This window comes from Gracilinanus agilis, chromosome 1, assembly GCF_016433145.1.
Source record: "Gracilinanus agilis isolate LMUSP501 chromosome 1, AgileGrace, whole genome shotgun sequence".
Taxonomy (NCBI): Eukaryota; Metazoa; Chordata; class Mammalia; order Didelphimorphia; family Didelphidae; genus Gracilinanus; species Gracilinanus agilis.
In genome coordinates, this window is record NC_058130.1 from 364,094,032 (window position 1) to 364,111,079 (window position 17,048).

Consider the following 17,048-nt stretch of genomic DNA (forward strand, 5'->3'; position numbering starts at 1 on the left):
ATCACTAATAATTTGAGAAATGCAGATTAAAGCAACTCTTGAGATTCCACTTCACACCCATGAGAATGTCAGAGAAAAGAAAAAAGGAAAATTTCAAATGTTCAAAGGACCCCAAGAAAGCACACATGAATGTACTATTGATGGAGCTGAATTGGTACAGTCATTCAGAAAAAGCAATTTGGAACTATGCCAAAAAGTCACTAAATGTACATACCCTTTGACCTAGCGTTGCCACTACTAGACCTATATACCCCAAAGAAAGCAAAGAAAGTGAGGAAAACTATGTAAAGATATTTATAACAGCTCTTCTTATGTTGGCAAAGAATTGAAAACTAAGGGAGTGTCCCTCAATTAGAAACGTGGCTGAATAAATTATAGTATATGAATTTAATAAAACCATGTATTGGAAGAAATGACAAAGGGATGGTTTCAGAGAAACCAGGAAGGATTTACCGAAACAACTACAGAATGATTGTGATCAGACAGGAGAACAATTTACACAATAACAACACTGTACATTCAGATAACTTTGAAAGACTTAACAACTCTGATCAATACTATGACCAACCATGATTCCAGAGAACTGATAAAGCATATTGCCTACCACCTGTCAGAGGCAATGGATTCAAGATGCAGACTGAGGCTTACCTATCCTTTAGCTATGGCCAATGCTGGAATTTGTTTTGTTGGAATATGCATTCTTGTTACAAAAGTTTGGGTTGGTTGGTTGGTTGGTTTCCCCAAGATGGGAAGGAGAGGAAGAAAATGTTTGCTGAAAAATAGGCATTCCAGGCATTATCAGATAGTATATAAACACGAAGGGAGATAGTGTACCCCCTGCGCAAAAGTCTGTTGGGGAAACATTGTGTCAGGCTTTTAAGTTAAGAAAGGAGAGCATATATGCCTATAAAGATAGTTATTTGAGCATCCAGAATGAATAGGGAGAAGTAATTCAGTTACAGGGCAACCAACTCAAGAACACATGCCAGTTCCTTGTCAAGGTTTGTCAGCCTAAGGATGAAGGTTTGTGAGTTGTTTTTTTTTTTTAAACCCTTGTACTTCGGTGTATTGTCTCATAGGTGGAAGATTGGTAAGGGTGGGCAATGGGGGTCAAGTGACTTGCCCAGGGTCACACAGCTGGGAAGTGGCTGAGGCCGGGTTTGAACCTAGGACCTCCTGTCTCTAGGCCTGACTCTCACTCCACTGAGCTACCCAGCTGCCCCCAAGGTTTGTGAGTTTTAAGAAGTGTTTATGGTTCATTGAAGCTTAGGTGAGGATTTCCTTTCAATGAATAGAAAAATTAGGGTTGTTTAACTTAGACCCCTATAACTCATTCATATAATAAACTGAAGTGTACACACACACAACTACCTGCTAGCTGTGCATTTTATTAATAAGATAATTGTTCTATAGGTTCAACTAAAAATTTATTTAAACAGGAACCAGAAAAGTGACAGGGTATAAAATAAACCCACAAAAAAAAAAACATGTTCTGTTTGCCACCAACAAAATAGTAGTATACAGAATTGGGGGTGATATGGTTTTTTCTAGCTTTGGCTGAGTTCCAAAAGCTGTTAGAGGTTTGGAATCTTGAGGAAAAGGAGTTGGCTGGATCTTCCGTGGAGGGAGGTTGTGAATCAGCCGAGCTGCTTTGATTACCTAGCTTTAATATTGAAATTTAGCCTAGTTTTGATATATTTACTTATGAAATTATTATTTTAGATAAACCCTTTATATCTTTCTTTCCTAATACCATCCCTGCCTTCCCTCCCTTACCTTATATGTCTGTGGAGTTAATAAGGAGAGTAATTATAGAGGAGTTAAATCTGTGAAGAGTTACCTAATTGCCAGCATTAGTTATAGTTAGTCAGTCATCATTTATTCCCTTTAGATAGCAATAGCATTTTGTAAAGCTGAGTTTAAAGGCAGGTCCTTACTCAGACTCCATCTTTGTTTCCCTTCCCCCACCTGAGGTTCCTGAGATAACTGATAGGGCTTTCCTTTGATCCACCTTCCTAACAAATGTCCTTCAAAGAAAATAAACCCTTTTGTTTCAACAGCCCTATTAGTATAATTTGTCTGTTAGTTATCAAGAGGGAAGAAGAGGGAAAGAGACAACATACTCTGGGCTTAGAGGGAAGCTGGGCATCCATCTTGAAGGAAGGTGTTACTTCAAAACAAGTCCCTTCCTGTGAAATTAACTAAAGCCTGTTTGTTAATTTCAGTCTAGTCTATTTCCCTCAGCTTGTGTTTGAGTCTAAGTCCCAGTCTGTAAGCCTGCTGTGTTTGTTTAGTTTAATTTCTCCATCTCCCTGAAGATCTCTGTTTCCCTTCTGTGTTATACTCCTGACTTCAGTCCTATTATACCCTGAATCTCCATTAGTCCCAGCCTACTTGTAACAGAGATTACCCACTTAGCAAGTCTCCAACATCCTCCTTTCAATTCCCTTATCCCAAACACCTTTCCTCAAATTACCCACATTACAGTTTGCCACCAACAAAAACAATGGGAAAAATTTAATTAGAAATAACTAAAATGCATAAAATATCTGAAAGTCTACTGATAAATTATATGAACATAACTACAAAACACTAGAAATAGAGGAAGACATAATCGGAAATATTCATTACCCATGGTTGCACCTTGTAAATATAATAAAAATGGCAAACTAATTCAGTGTCATACCACTCAAACTACTAAAAGGTTACTTAGAAAAATAATTTTAAAAACACCCAGATGAAAATAAAGAAATCCCAAGTGAAATAATTGGAAAAAAATGAGAATGAAGGGAACCTAGCAGTACCAGATATTGAACTATACTAAAATCAATATCATCAAAACAAGATAGTATTAATTTAAAAACAAAAATTAACAGATTAGTTACACAAGACTAAAAGTTACCAAATTAGGGAGCAGAGAGTTTAGTAAACCCAAGGATACCAACTATTCACTATTTGACTAAAAAAATTTGTGGAAAAAGTCAAGTAGAAAATAGGTTTAGATTAACATCTTCCATATATCACAGTAATCTTGAGATGAATATATGATTTAATATAAAAGGACATATAAACAAATTGGAGAAGAGAAAGGGTTATCTTACCACTATGGAAGAGAGAAAGTTCTTGACCAAAGGTTAGGGATTATCAAAATATAAAATGGCCATTTTGATTATATGCTATTGAAAAGATGTTGTATCCCTCTTTTTATTCTTTGTTGTAAAGGATTACTCTCTAAGCCAGAGGTTGGCAATGTATGGCTCTCCAGCCATATCTGGCTCTTTCTGCAGGAGCCATGAAATCATTTTTTTTTTTTTCAGGCGCTGTTACAGGAGCGCGCACTGTGAGCACTGTACGGCTCTCACAAAATTACATTTTTAAAAATGTGGCGTTTATGGCTCTCATGGTCGACCCTTGCTCTAAACCAAGATAAGGAGGACTATTTCTCCTCTCAACTTTATGGGGAAATTGTAGATGGTATGAAAATAAAAACGATTAATAGAAACATTTTTTTAAAGAAAAATTAAAATAATGAAGAAAGCATTAAAAGGGAATCAGTTAACTGGAAAAAACTTTTTTTCGATTTAGTTTAGTTTGGTTTTTATTTTGGGGTTTTGGCTTTATATGAACAGTCCCCTACAAAAATGAACAACATGGAAACATGTCCTGCATGATAATACATACATGCAAATTGAACTGCCTGCCAGCTCCAGGAGGGGGAAAGGAAGGGAGGAAAGGAGACATATGGAAATTCCTTATTACATGTATCAGATAAAATAAAAATAACTTCATAGTAATAATAAAAAGTTTAAATAAAAGGAACTTAGCACCTGCAATTACGCTTCAGTCACTCAAACATCACAAATGTCAATACATCTTTTCCCAAGTGTCTGTCACTGTTGCTATTCCTTCTGTGGAAAATATTTGTAATAACATTTTCTGATAAAAGTCCAAGGTGAAAAGGGTTATGGTGCAAAAATATAAGAACAAAAGTCATTTCCCCAAAGAGTCCAAGGATAGGAACGGTTCTTTTAAAAAAGACTTGTCAAAAAAAAAGTGCAAGCTATTAATAACCATATTAAAAGATGCTCCACTCAATAGTAGGAGAAATGCAAATTAAAGCAACTGAAGCTAGCATGATAATACGTTGTCTTTATTCCCTGCTACTGTGGAAGTTAAAGCTGGCAGGTTACTTGAACTTCTGAGCTGGATTGGACTAAGCTGATCAGATGTGTCTAGCTCCAATATGATGAGCCCCCAGGAGTGGGGAATCACTAAACTACTTAAAAGTGGCAAGCCAGGACTTAGCTAGGTGGCTCAGTGGATTGAGAGCCAAGCCTAGAGGCAGGAAGTCCTGGATTCAAATTTAACTTTAGCTATGGGACTCAGCAAGTCACTTTACTCCAGTTGCCTAGCCCTTACTGCTCTTCTGCCTTGAAACCAATACACAATATTAATTCTAAGATGGAAAATAAGGTTAAAAAAAAAAGGTAGGAGCAAGCCAGCCCAAGTCAGAATAGAGCCCCTGTACCATTCTGCAGGGGACTTGAACCTGTAAATAATCATCTATACCTGCTTGGCCCAGATCTCAAAAGCAAAATGAAACAAAGTTCAGATTCTACCTCACATCCATTAGAAGGAAGAAAATAAGTTTTAAAAGTGCATACTATGTACCAAGGCCTCTACAATTATTATCTCATTTAATCCTCACCCTGGGAGGTAGGTGCTATTATTATCCATCCTCGTCTTGCAGTTAAGGGAACGGAGGCAGACAAAGGTTAGGTGACTTGCCCAGGGTCATATAACTAATGTCTGAAGCCAGACATGAACTAAAGTCTTCCTGATTCCTGTTATATTCATAATCTGGGAAGTGATGGTTGCCACTTTGAATGACAGGGATGGCAGTTGGAGAGACTGAGAATGTTCCCAGATGCCGTGAGCCAGGGGCAAACGTTGGTTGGCCGCACGGTATAAATATCCCTGACAGCTACTTTGAGGAAGTCTCTCCAGAGGTCTCTGGACTGGGAAATCTCAGAGTGGGTGGTTGAAGGGAGGCAGGGAGGTCTAAGAAGGAGAGGGTAGGAATAAATCTGAATATTTCCTGATAGACTGAGAGCTAGTGCATCACCAACACTGATAGTGAGAGAGCTGACAGAACAAGACCATCAACACAGCTGCATCAATAGCTTCCCTATTCTCTGGCTTGGCTGTGGCCAGGTCTGGCCAGAGGTAGTGGAGAGAGTAAATCTCCAGCTTCCCCTTGAGCAAAAGCCTCCAGTCCTGATTGTCATCTAGTTTATAGATAATAGGTCAATAGGGTCTCCAATTCCCAATCCTTGACCTTGTTATCCTTTCCCTGAGTATAGATAAAGAGTGTTCAACAAGAAGTACCTTCCAGAGTGGTTTATATCACGACTTTGACGAAGGGAGTCAAACACAATCAGATCCAAGGCAAATCAAAGCCCAATACTAATCTATCCAACCCCAGGTTGGACCTATAAAGGTTACCCATCTATTTAACCTCTTGAGGGTCCTTCTTGGGCAAATGTTAGAGAGAAAGGGATACATTACAGCAGCAGTCAAGAGAGTTGGTGTTCCTCCATCATCTGCAGCTGAGGAGAATACAGATAGATACATCAACATCCTTGTACATCTATACATCTCCCTTGGACCTCTTTTAGTTATAACATTCCAGACCTAGTGGGTTAGCACCACCTAGCAGTGTCTAGCTTGCTATTGGAAGAAAGAAAAGGAAGGAAGGAAGGAAGGAAGGAAGGAAGGAAGGAAGGAAGGAAGGAAGGTAGGAAGGAAGGAAGGAAGAATTCTGATTAGAGGCATGGAATAGAGTGCTGGACTTGGATTGTAGAGAGATCTGAGTTCAAATTTTACCTCTGTCACTATTTGTGGGATCATGGGCAAGTAAGTTAAATTCTCTGAGCTTCAGTTTTCCCTGTTGTAAAATGGGAATAGCATTCTCCATAGTAGCTCATTTGTGAGAATCAAATTAAATCATGTTTGGAAAGCATTCTGCAAACCTTAAAGCACTAAATTAGTATTATTTTACTTAGAAGGGCATTGTTCTATGTAGGACGAGATTCTGAGGTTATGGGGCACTCAGAGAGACTCAAGTAAGACCCAAGAAAATGGAGGTAGGGCCAGACAGCCTGTGATAACCTCCTGTGGGTGACTGTTCCCTTCTGTTGGCCNTATTTTTTCAAGGCCTATTATAATTCAAATGACTTATATTCATATACCTTTGACTTAGTTCTTTACATATTTGAGAAATGACACCTTTGTCAAGGGCACTTGCTATAAAAATATTGTTTCTAATTTTTTTGCTTCTAATTTTGATTGCATTGGTTCTGTTCATGGAAAAACCTTTTTAATTTAACATAGTCAAAAGAAAAACTAAAATTTTTAGTTTTTAGAAGCCTTCTATGTATTCAGACTCATATATCTGAACTGTGGCTTAAACTATAGATATGGAAGATTCTTTACAAAAGATCAAAGCATTGTACTAAGGTTATTAAAATATTTATTTCAAAAAGAAGGAAAGAAGGGAAGAAAGGAAGGAAGGAAGAAAGGAAGTAAGGAAGGAAGGAAGGAAGGAAGGAAGGAAGGAAGGAAGGAAGGAAGGAAGGAAAGGAAGAAGGAAGGAAGGAAGGAAAGGAAAGAGAAAAGGAAAAGAAAATAACATCTGTCAGAGGGCTATGAAAGGACAGGAATACTAATGTATGACCGGTGGCACTGTGTCCAACCATTCTGGAAAGTAATTTGGAACATACCCAAAATATCACTAAAAGGCCATACAATTTGACCTAGCTATACCATTACTGGGGCAGATGGCACAGTGGGGAGAGTGTGGGGCCTGAAGTCAGGAAGATCTGAGCACTAATATCACAAATCAAACTTCCTGGGCCATTAGTTTACCCCTAATTTTTTTAAAGAGGGATAATTCATAGCAATATGAAGGTGCCTAGAGGCACCAGGAAATTAAGTGATTCTTAGTTAGGTCACACAGTGGATAGAGTGTCAAGCTTGGAGTCAGGAAGACTCATCTCAGATACTTCCTAGCTGTGTGACTTCAGGCAAGTCATTTAACCCTCTTTGCTTCAGTTTCCTCATCTGTAAAATGAGCTAGTGAAGGAAATACCAAATCACTCCAATATTTCTACCAAGGGAACCCCAAATGATGTCACAAAGAGTCAGACATTACTGAAAATGACTGAACAAGAAACCCTCAGAAGGCCTACATGTCAAAGAGAAAAAAAAGGACCCTCATGTAAAAAAAATTTATAAAAGCACATTTTGTTGTAAAAATTTCAAGTGGGTTCCCATTAATTGGGATTTTTTTTTAAAGATGTGGTATGTGAATGTAATGACATTATTTTCCTATAAGAAATGACAAAGAGGACAAATTCAAAGAAACCTAGGAATATGCTATAACTACAATACTAATTGCACTAAAACTTTGGGGACACCTTGTTTAAAGCTCAAGAGATAAAATAAGTCTTAAGAGTAATTACATAAATCATCTCTCTTTTTAATAAAAGATCACAATAATTCCTTATTCTCTTACCTTAAAGTGTGCATTTTTGTGTAATTCATATTACAGTTTCCCTTGGCAGGAGTTGCATTTATTTTAACAGTTGGCCAGAATATTTAAAGGATGCTAAGGATGAACAGAAAAGATATTTGTCCTCTGTTAAGCTATAGCCTTCAGACTATTTTATTTTCACTTTTCACAATGCTGCCAAGTAGGACATGAAAGTAAATATTTTTAATGCCCATTAAAGATTCCAATTAAACACAAATGAACCAGTCAACTCAAAAATCTATCAAACATTCTTAAGAAATGACTATATGATATAAAATCTATTTCAGGTTGCTTACTGGCTCAGGAGGGGTTGAGGGTGTGAAGGAGGGAGAGAATTAGGAACTCAAAACTTTTTTTAAAAGGTTAAAAAAGTTTACATGTAAATGGGAAAAATAAGATGTTATTAAAACACACAAGCATATTACTACAATAAAGGAAAACAACTTTAAAAGACTAAAACGCTAATGAATGCAATGGCCAATCATGGCTTCCTGAAGATTGTTGCTGATTCATGTCTCTCACCTCTTAGCAGAGAGGTGGTGTACTCCAAGTGTACAATGAGACTGACATTCTCAGACATGAATTTGTCTTTCTGGACTCTACTGATTGTTTAAAAGGAAGGGCTTTTTAGTGGAAAAGGAGGGGAAATAAGTGGGAGTCTTTCTGATGGAAAAAAAAGAAAAGAAATGGGTATAATGAAATATAATATAAATATAATGAAGCTCTGAAGGTGAGGCAGGCAAGTAGTACAGTTTGGATATTATTGTGTTGAATTTAATACATATTTAAATAAAATAAACTACTGAAAGGTTTTTGGATAGTGTGCTCATTTTCTGTTCTTTGTATATTGAAATGTTTGTATCTATTAACTTTGTAATAAAAAAATTTTAAAGAATAAATGATGATATTATTATTTGGGGAAAAAAGCAACCTTTCTTTCTGTCTTAGAATCTATTAATACCATATATTGGTTCCAAGGGAGGAGAGTGGTAAGGGCTAGGTAATGAGAATTAAGTGACTTGCCCAGGATCACACAACTAGGAGGTGTCTGAGTCCAGATTTGAACACAGTACCTCCCGTCTCTAGGCCTGACTTAATCCACTGAGCCACCTAGCACACATGATAGATTTAAGAAAAAGAAAGTAATTGGAAAGGACATCTATTCAAAGGGACCTCTTTACTAATTATTGTTTACCTTTAGAGATATATTAACACTCAGTAAAAACTGAAGAAAGCATCGGCTAACATATAGACACCTACAAGAATGACTGACTTAAAAGTCCCCTTGCACTTCTGGCCAAGCACAGGTTTTGGGGCCTTTGTTCATCTTTCATCACAGGCTGTATTGTATCTGAACAAAAGGAATGTCCTACTCTATTTACTCTTTAAAACTGTTCTGCAAGTCCTACCTTCAGAACTAAGAAATACCATTAAATGCCAGTAACAAAGCTTACATGGCTTTGTTGAAAGATCTTAGACTCCTTTTCCAAAGTAATAAAACATTATATCAGCTGAATGGGCAATGGGATCCTCTCTCATAGCAAAGGTATGTTGTTAATCGGGTTGCACAATTTACATTCTAGTATTAGGGAGACAGATGGAAAGTGAGAAGGAGCAGAAATAAACAAGGAAAACTTACTGTAAATATGTCTATATTATCCTTTTGTTGTGTTGCAGGGTGGTAAGAGTTGAAAGTAAAAGCAGCTCATTTATCTCTCCATTTCCCTGGTGAGAGTAAAATTGTTTCTATATAAAGATATTCAGTTTTTAAGAGATGTCTAGACAGAAGAGATGTAAAGAGTTTGGAATAAAATTTGGATAGGTATCTGAAACTTAAATCCTTGGAGATTGGCCCATCAATAATCAGAACTTTAAAAGGTCACATGTATGTGGAGAAAACATGTTCACCTATTCAAGTAAGAAGTATCATTCATCTTTAGTTGAACAGACAAACTGATAATTTCAGTACTTGCTGTTTGTTAAGGCTCTTTTCTGGAGACCATGCTTACGTCATTATAATGCTAGTAAAGGTGAAGTCATCTTTTTATTCTACATGAAATGTTAACAGCATTAAAGTATTTATCTTGACTTTTTTGTGTATGGGAGTACAGACAAATGTTTCAAAGGCAAGAATCACTTGCTCCAGTGTTTTCTGGCCCATTTAATTCTTTATCATTCCATAAAGACTGTAAATAAATCCAACATAGCAAGAGCTGTTCCATTAGCGCCAACAGTTCTTTTAGTAGTAGACTCACAGATTTTTACTATAGATGGTAATTAGTCATTCTGAGCTAAAAGAATATGTAGTTAATAACTTGAAGACCTCAAAAAAACACTTAGTTACTTAAAGGCTTACTTTCTTTTCTTACTCTTGTGATATCTATCCTCCATAAAATCTTCCTCTGATGCCTCTTTATATTATGGAGCTTTTCCCACATTCTCACAGGTTACACTAGCAAAATGGAACTTCAGACACCTTCAACCATGCTGGAAAGACTTCAAGGGCATTCTTAGGGACAAGCTTTTGACAGAAATGGTGACATAAATAAATTAATGAAGCAAGGAAGAAAACACTTGCCAAATGGAAAGCTATAGATTCTCTGACTACAAATCCTATCAGTTTTCTGCTACACTACACTTCTTCTATGGAATCCTTTTGTGCTGTAAGAAATGATAGAGGGGATTGTTTCAGAAAATCCTGGGAAGACTACTTTGGATTGATGCAGAATGAAGTGAGGAGAACTAGGAGGACAATTACAACAACCAATAGACTGTAAAGATTAACAACATTGAAAGACTTAAAAACTATGTTCAGTGCAATAACAAATCAATCATACAACATATTCATGTTAAATACACTACTCAGTATCTGACAGACAAGAGGAAGACTAAAGGGTCAGATTGAAACATTTTTTGAACATGGACAATGCATCAGTTATTTTTGCTTGATTGTCCAATTGTTTACAAGCATTCCCCACTCTCCCAAGGGAAGGAGTAACAGGAAGAGAAAATAAATTTTTTTAATTGAAAAAATTCACTAGAAAATGTAAATGCCATGCATAGGATTACAAAGGAAACTGGTTGTATGAAATATGGTTATAAAAATATTTTAACCAAATTCACAGACCCCCCCCAAAGTCTATCCACAGCCACTTTGAAAGTCTGTGGACCCCAGGATAAGAACTACTGTTCCATAAGAAATCTCTCTTCTATTGGGACTATACTTTAAAACAAACAAACAAATTCTTATCTTCTGTCTTAGAACTGATACTAAATATTGATTAGCAGTAAAGGCTAAGCAATTGGGATTAAGCTATGTGCCTAGGTCACAAATTTTGGAAGTGTCTGAGGCCAGATCTGAACCCAGAACTTCTTGTTTCCAGGTCCAATGCCCTACCTGCTGAGTTACCTAGCTGCCCCTTCATTTGGAGTATAATGAAGACAACCCTCGAGACAGTGACAAACTATTTTGACAAGTATATGTCTTGTATTGTACATAGTTTTGTTGACAATCAGAGGTTATTAAACAAAGTCATCTCAAGCATCTATGATCTTAGAATATACCTACATTTTGTCTCAACTGTTATGTCTTCTCTTGTAGACAACAAAACTCACCCCAAAACATATGCGAACTTTGAACTAGATCAGTGTTTCTCAAAGACTGTGACATCATACACGAAATGGTATAGCTAGGAGCATCCACAAGGTGTGCTGTGAATTGTATGGAACTTACATGTGCATGTGAGGGTCTCTTGAGAATTTTAAGGAACATAAGCTTGTCATTGCATCCTGGACTCTCCTATGATATGTTGGGATTCCTAACAGCAAAGACTAATACCATGCCACGAGCAAAAAACATTTGAGAATCATCAAACTAGAAGGTTTGTCCTTGCTCATAAAATTAATACTACGATGCAAAAGATCATAATAAACAAGGAAGTACCTTATTTTTAGCCTTCAACTAATGCTTGTATTGAACAGTTAAGTATGAAAAAAAGGATGAATTTGGAGTTGGCAAACCTGAGCTCTTCAAATTGGTTCTTCCATTTTGCCTGTCTAACCTCTCTAGGCTTTCTCAATTTTCTTGTCTATAACCATAAAAATATTGGACTAGATGACCCCAAAGGTATCTTCCTTCTCTAAATCTGTGCTCCTGGGATATTCTTTAGGCTGTCTTTTCTTTCTTATTTATTCTATATATAGCTCATTAAACAGGATGAAATGTAAGGAAAAGAATCTCTCTTCCTGGTCCAAACAGTCATCATCTCCACATTATCCCCTTTAGAATCATGGCCTCCACTCCTGAAACCACCCAGGGCTCAGAAGCATGAGCTTTCATCTTATCTCACCAGGAATACTTCATTGCTCCCTCCCCCTTTTATCTCTCCTTTATGTATCTTCTTCCCTTATTAGAAAATAAACTCCTTGAGGTCAGGAATTGCCTTGTTTGTTGGTGTTTGTATTCTCAGCACTTAACCCAATGTCTGGCATGTTGAAAAAAAAATCTATTCATTGGCATTTCTATAAAAAACAGGGAGTCTCTTCACTCTAGTTTCTCACTTTCTCTAACTCTAATTGGAAACTCTTTGATAAGAGACTTCCATTTCTATTTCCAAACATTCTTACAAGATAAGAGAAAAAAGTCTATGCCTCCTTCTACTTTAAAAAAATATATAATTTGTTCATCTACACGGTTATCTAATTGCATTATCTTATTATCATGGCCTTCCCAGTTACATGCTGAGTTCTTTTATTGGTGGCAGGTCTTTGGCCTTTATCACACACTCTAAGAGCCATATGATCAGGCTGTCCTGAACAGATGTTTCATTTTTATTTGCAACCTGTGATTTGACATCTAAGTAGCACTCTATGTATTGTGCCCCTCGGCTTCCCTTCTTTGTTGTTTTTCAATAGGACCAGCTTTGCTTTCCATGTGGGCCAGAGGTTTATTTTACCCTGATCTGCAGATACTAATTGCTGCCTCTTTGTTTTGAGTATGTTGGAGGAAGAAACCGGATGGTAGAGAGATCGAGTGCTCAACAGAGACACCTGAGGTTTTGTTAACAGAAACTATTCCCACTGGGCACAAGAAGGTAGTTTATGGCAAGGATCCACACTGATTAAGATGTGTCTACTTTTGGGTAAAAGGAGGGGGAGTCTGATCCAAATAGTTATTCTTAAAAATAAATAGGAACAAAATAATTTGTACAATGATGTCCTTAGCATAGCTATTTCTAATCACAAAAAACTGAAAACAAAGTATTCTATAGTAGGGAAAGACAGATATATTATGATATGCTAACCCACTGCAATACTAAATGTAATACAGTGTAATACTGAAGCACTAAAGGAAAACAGATAAACTATTATCAGTATAGGGATGTGTATGAAAAAATGAATTATAAAAAGCAGAATACCAAAATAGTATGTGCTTATTTCATCTTTCAATATGAGTCAATTAAATTTGTTGTTTTGTTGTTGTTCAGCCATTCAGTGGTGTCCAACTCAGTGACTCCATGGACCAGAGCACACCAGGCTCTTCTATCTTCCACTGTCTCTCAAAGTCTGTCCAATTTTGTATTCATTGTTTCCATGACACTTTCTATCCATCTCAACTCTGCCATCCCTCTCTCCTTTTGCCTTCGACTTTTCCCAAAATCAGTCTTTTCCAGTAACTACTGTCTTCTCTTTATGTGACCAAAGTATTTATGCTTCAGCTTCAGTATTTGCCCTTCTAGTGAATTAATTTCTTTACATATTGACTGATTTGATTCCTCGGGACTTTCAGAAGTCTTTGCCAGCATCTCCACCGTGATGAGGCAGTGATGCAGGGAGGGGTTCAGTTAAATACACCTTTATTAAGCACCTATACACATAGAATGAGAAGCACCACGGAGTAAGAAAGGATCAGCAATAAAGGAAGAAAAATTGCAATTCAAGTCCTGCTTCTCACACACACAGTGGTCACATCATCATTCTTATCATCCCTTACATATTGCTTTAAGATTTACAAACATGTCATATGTGAACATTTCATTTGATATATATAATAATGTCGTAAAATAGGTTCTATTTCATCATCCCTATTTTACACGTGAAAAAAATTGAGGCTGGGAAATGTCTTCCAGCTAAGTATGGAAGGCAGAATTTGAACTCATGTCTTCCTGACTCTAAGTCCAGCACTCTATCCACCTATCTACTCCTATATAACTTCTTTGTGGCTTAGGGAACTCTCTAGACCTGTTAGTTGTGGAAAGAGTTTCATGCCAGGACTTCTGCACAGATGATTCACCTCCAAAAAGATTCAGAGCACTGGAAGAGATAGAATATTCAAATAGAATGTGCTCTCTGCCCTCACAGACCTTATAGGTCAAGAGAAGAAGAAGAGGATGGGACAGCTGAGTGGCTCAGTGGATTGAGAGGTAGGTCTAGAGACGGGAGGTCCTGGGTTCAAATTTGACCTCATACACTTCTTAGCAGTGTGACCCTGGGCAAGTCACTTGACCCCCATTGCCTAGCCCTTACCTCTCTTCTGCCTTGGAACCAATAGACAGTATTCATCCAAAGATGGAAGGTAAGAATTTTAAAAAAGAGATTGATTTTATTGGTATAAGGAATTTTCTCACTGGGAAACTTCAGTTCAATACCTTCTCTGCAGCATATAATCTTAGTTCCCTAGAGTATTATAAAAGTACTTATTCAGGGTCACACAGTTAGTATGTGTAAGAAGCTGGATTTGAACTCAGGTCTTTATGCCACACTGCTCCTTGAGGGTATAAGACACATAAGTAACTGTACCAGACTTTGTTATTCAATAGTTTTCATTCCTATCTGACTCTTTTGGGGTTTTCTTGGGAAAGATACTGGAATGATTTGTTATTTCCTTCTGCAGCTCATTTTACAAATGAGGAAATGGAGGCAAACAAGATTAAGTGCCTTGCCCATAATCACATAGCTAATAAGTGTCTGAAGCCAGATTTGAACTCAAGAAGATGAATCTTCCTGATTCCAGCCCCAGTGCTCTATGCACTGCATTACCAAGCTGCTCAATAAGCACACTAGAGACATGTAAAATGAAGTGTCATATGATTTCTGAAGGAGAATCGAGAAAAGTTTCATGAAGGAGGTGGTTTCTGAGTTGGGCTTTAAAGGACCCTAGAAATTCAGCAGAAGACTGAAAGCCCCTTCCATATTTTAGGAGGGAGCATTCATCAGTTGCTAATGGCCCAGATGACCATTTGCTTTGAGAGCCAACCATCTGGTGAAAATTCCTTAAACTCTGCTAGAATGATACTCAAATAAGATGACAAATACCCAGTCCATCACTGGATGGTACTCAAAGCCTTTCCAGCCAGAGACTGTAGAAACCAGAGTTGTCAGGGGGTACACATAGAGAACTGCCACCCCTGTGAAGGTAACAGTGAAGGAGTAGAACTATCATAGGATCAAAGAACTTAAGCTGGGAAGCAGTTCAGAGACCAACTAGTCCAACTCCAACGTTGTATAGATAAGGAAACCGAAACTCAGTAAATGATAAGCAATTTGCTCAAGATCATCAGGTCATAAGTGACAGATCCAAGATATGAATCCAAGTCCTCTAACTGCAGATCCACTTCTCATTCTACTGTGCCATAGCTGCAAAAGTATACATGAACAAATATGGGAAAATATTTTCAAGTCATAAGATAGAAGTTGGTGTTCATGATGTTATTTTTATGTTCAAATTAAACTTATGATAAAAAAAATAATGAGAAAAAAATGGAACACAGAAATAAATTAAATTTATGGATGAATTATCCAGAAGAATCTATTATAAATAGTAAGAGTTGCTCTAAATTCCTACTGAATGTTAGAAAATTTTAAATTGTGAACCTCTCATGATATCTTTCTCCTCCAATTCAAGATTGCTATGAGGCAAATTTATTCATGATAATTTAAACATTTTTTAAGGGCAGCTAGTAAATAGAGTGCCATGCCTGAGTTCAAATCTAGTCTCAGTCATGACCCTGAGCAAATCACTTAACCCTGTTTGCTTCACTTCCACTTCTATAAAATAAGGTAGAGAAGGAAATGGCAACCGATTCTAGTGCTTTGCCAAGAAAAGTCCAAATGGAGTCAGAGACTCAGACATGACTGAAAAATGATTAAAATACTTTAAAGGAATGAATGAATGAATGAACGAGCATTTATTAAACACTTACTATATTCCAGGCTCTGTGCTAAGCATTGGAGATGCAAATATAGAATAAAACAGTTCCTATTTTCTAATAGGGGGATACTGTTGTGAGGAAGATTATCACTTAGTTATTAGCTTAGTATTAGTATTAGACCTAGCAGGAAGGGCTGGAGAATTCCAAGATGGAATGGGGAAGCAGGAAGTGGCTCTTGCTCTCTGAGAAGGACTCCATGGTGGTTGGGGCAAGATGCAACTGACTTTAGGAGACACTAGATTGCCAGAGATCCTGTGGAAAGACCGTCACCTACTTATAGGAGATTTTGGTAGAGACTGCTAATCCCAAACTGAATTGCATGTCAACTTGGGCTGGGTCAGCTCCCAGAATCTACCCACCTGGAAGAGTGCAGCAGGTGGTCCTGGAGGAGCAGAAACACCACGGAGTGAAGCTGGACACACTACTGTGAGGATATCCACTTCAATCCTGCTTTCCCTGGACCCTGTCTTGATTAGGTCTTAGATTAGTGTAGATAAGTCCCTCCCTTGACCCTGTGGTTTGCCCTTAGCTTGTAAGAGTAGAATCCCTTATTCCCATCCTTTACTATTATTTCCCACAATTAAACTGTTATAAACCTTTGCCTTTTACTTGCTGGTTTCCATAGACCTAGACTAGATATTGCAGGGTGGCAGTTGGGCCCAACTGCCACTTCAGTAGCAGTCACCTCCTTGGCAGTAAAACCTTGTCTCCCAACCTTGTTTGGTCCTGTCCATCTGTCATTCCTGTCTCCCTCACCCCATTGTGAACCCACAGATTATTTAGTTAACTTCCCTGGTAATCCTCTGTTACAATACACATAGAGGAATCAAGACTAGAATAGGGAGTTTTGTTCTGGGGAGTTTTAGAGATTGCGGTAGGTAGGTGGCAAAGTGAATAGGGTGCTAGGACACGGAGTCAGGAAGACCTGAGTTCAAATCTAGCCTCAGACACTCACTAGCTGTGTGACTCTAGACAAATCTCTTACTTCTATTTGCTTCAGTTTCCTTATCTATAAAATGAGCTGGAGAAGAAAATGGCATGCTACTCCAGTATTTCTGCCAAGAAAACTCTAAATGGGGTCACAAAGACTCAGACATGACTGAACAACAACAAAGAAGAAAGATTGAGATGAGAATAAAACTATGGGTAGTCAATTGTCACATCTTTTCCATTAGCAACTAATGATTTCTGATGGGGAATCAATAACAATTTCCATGAACAATACTACTGATATTTGTTCCCCA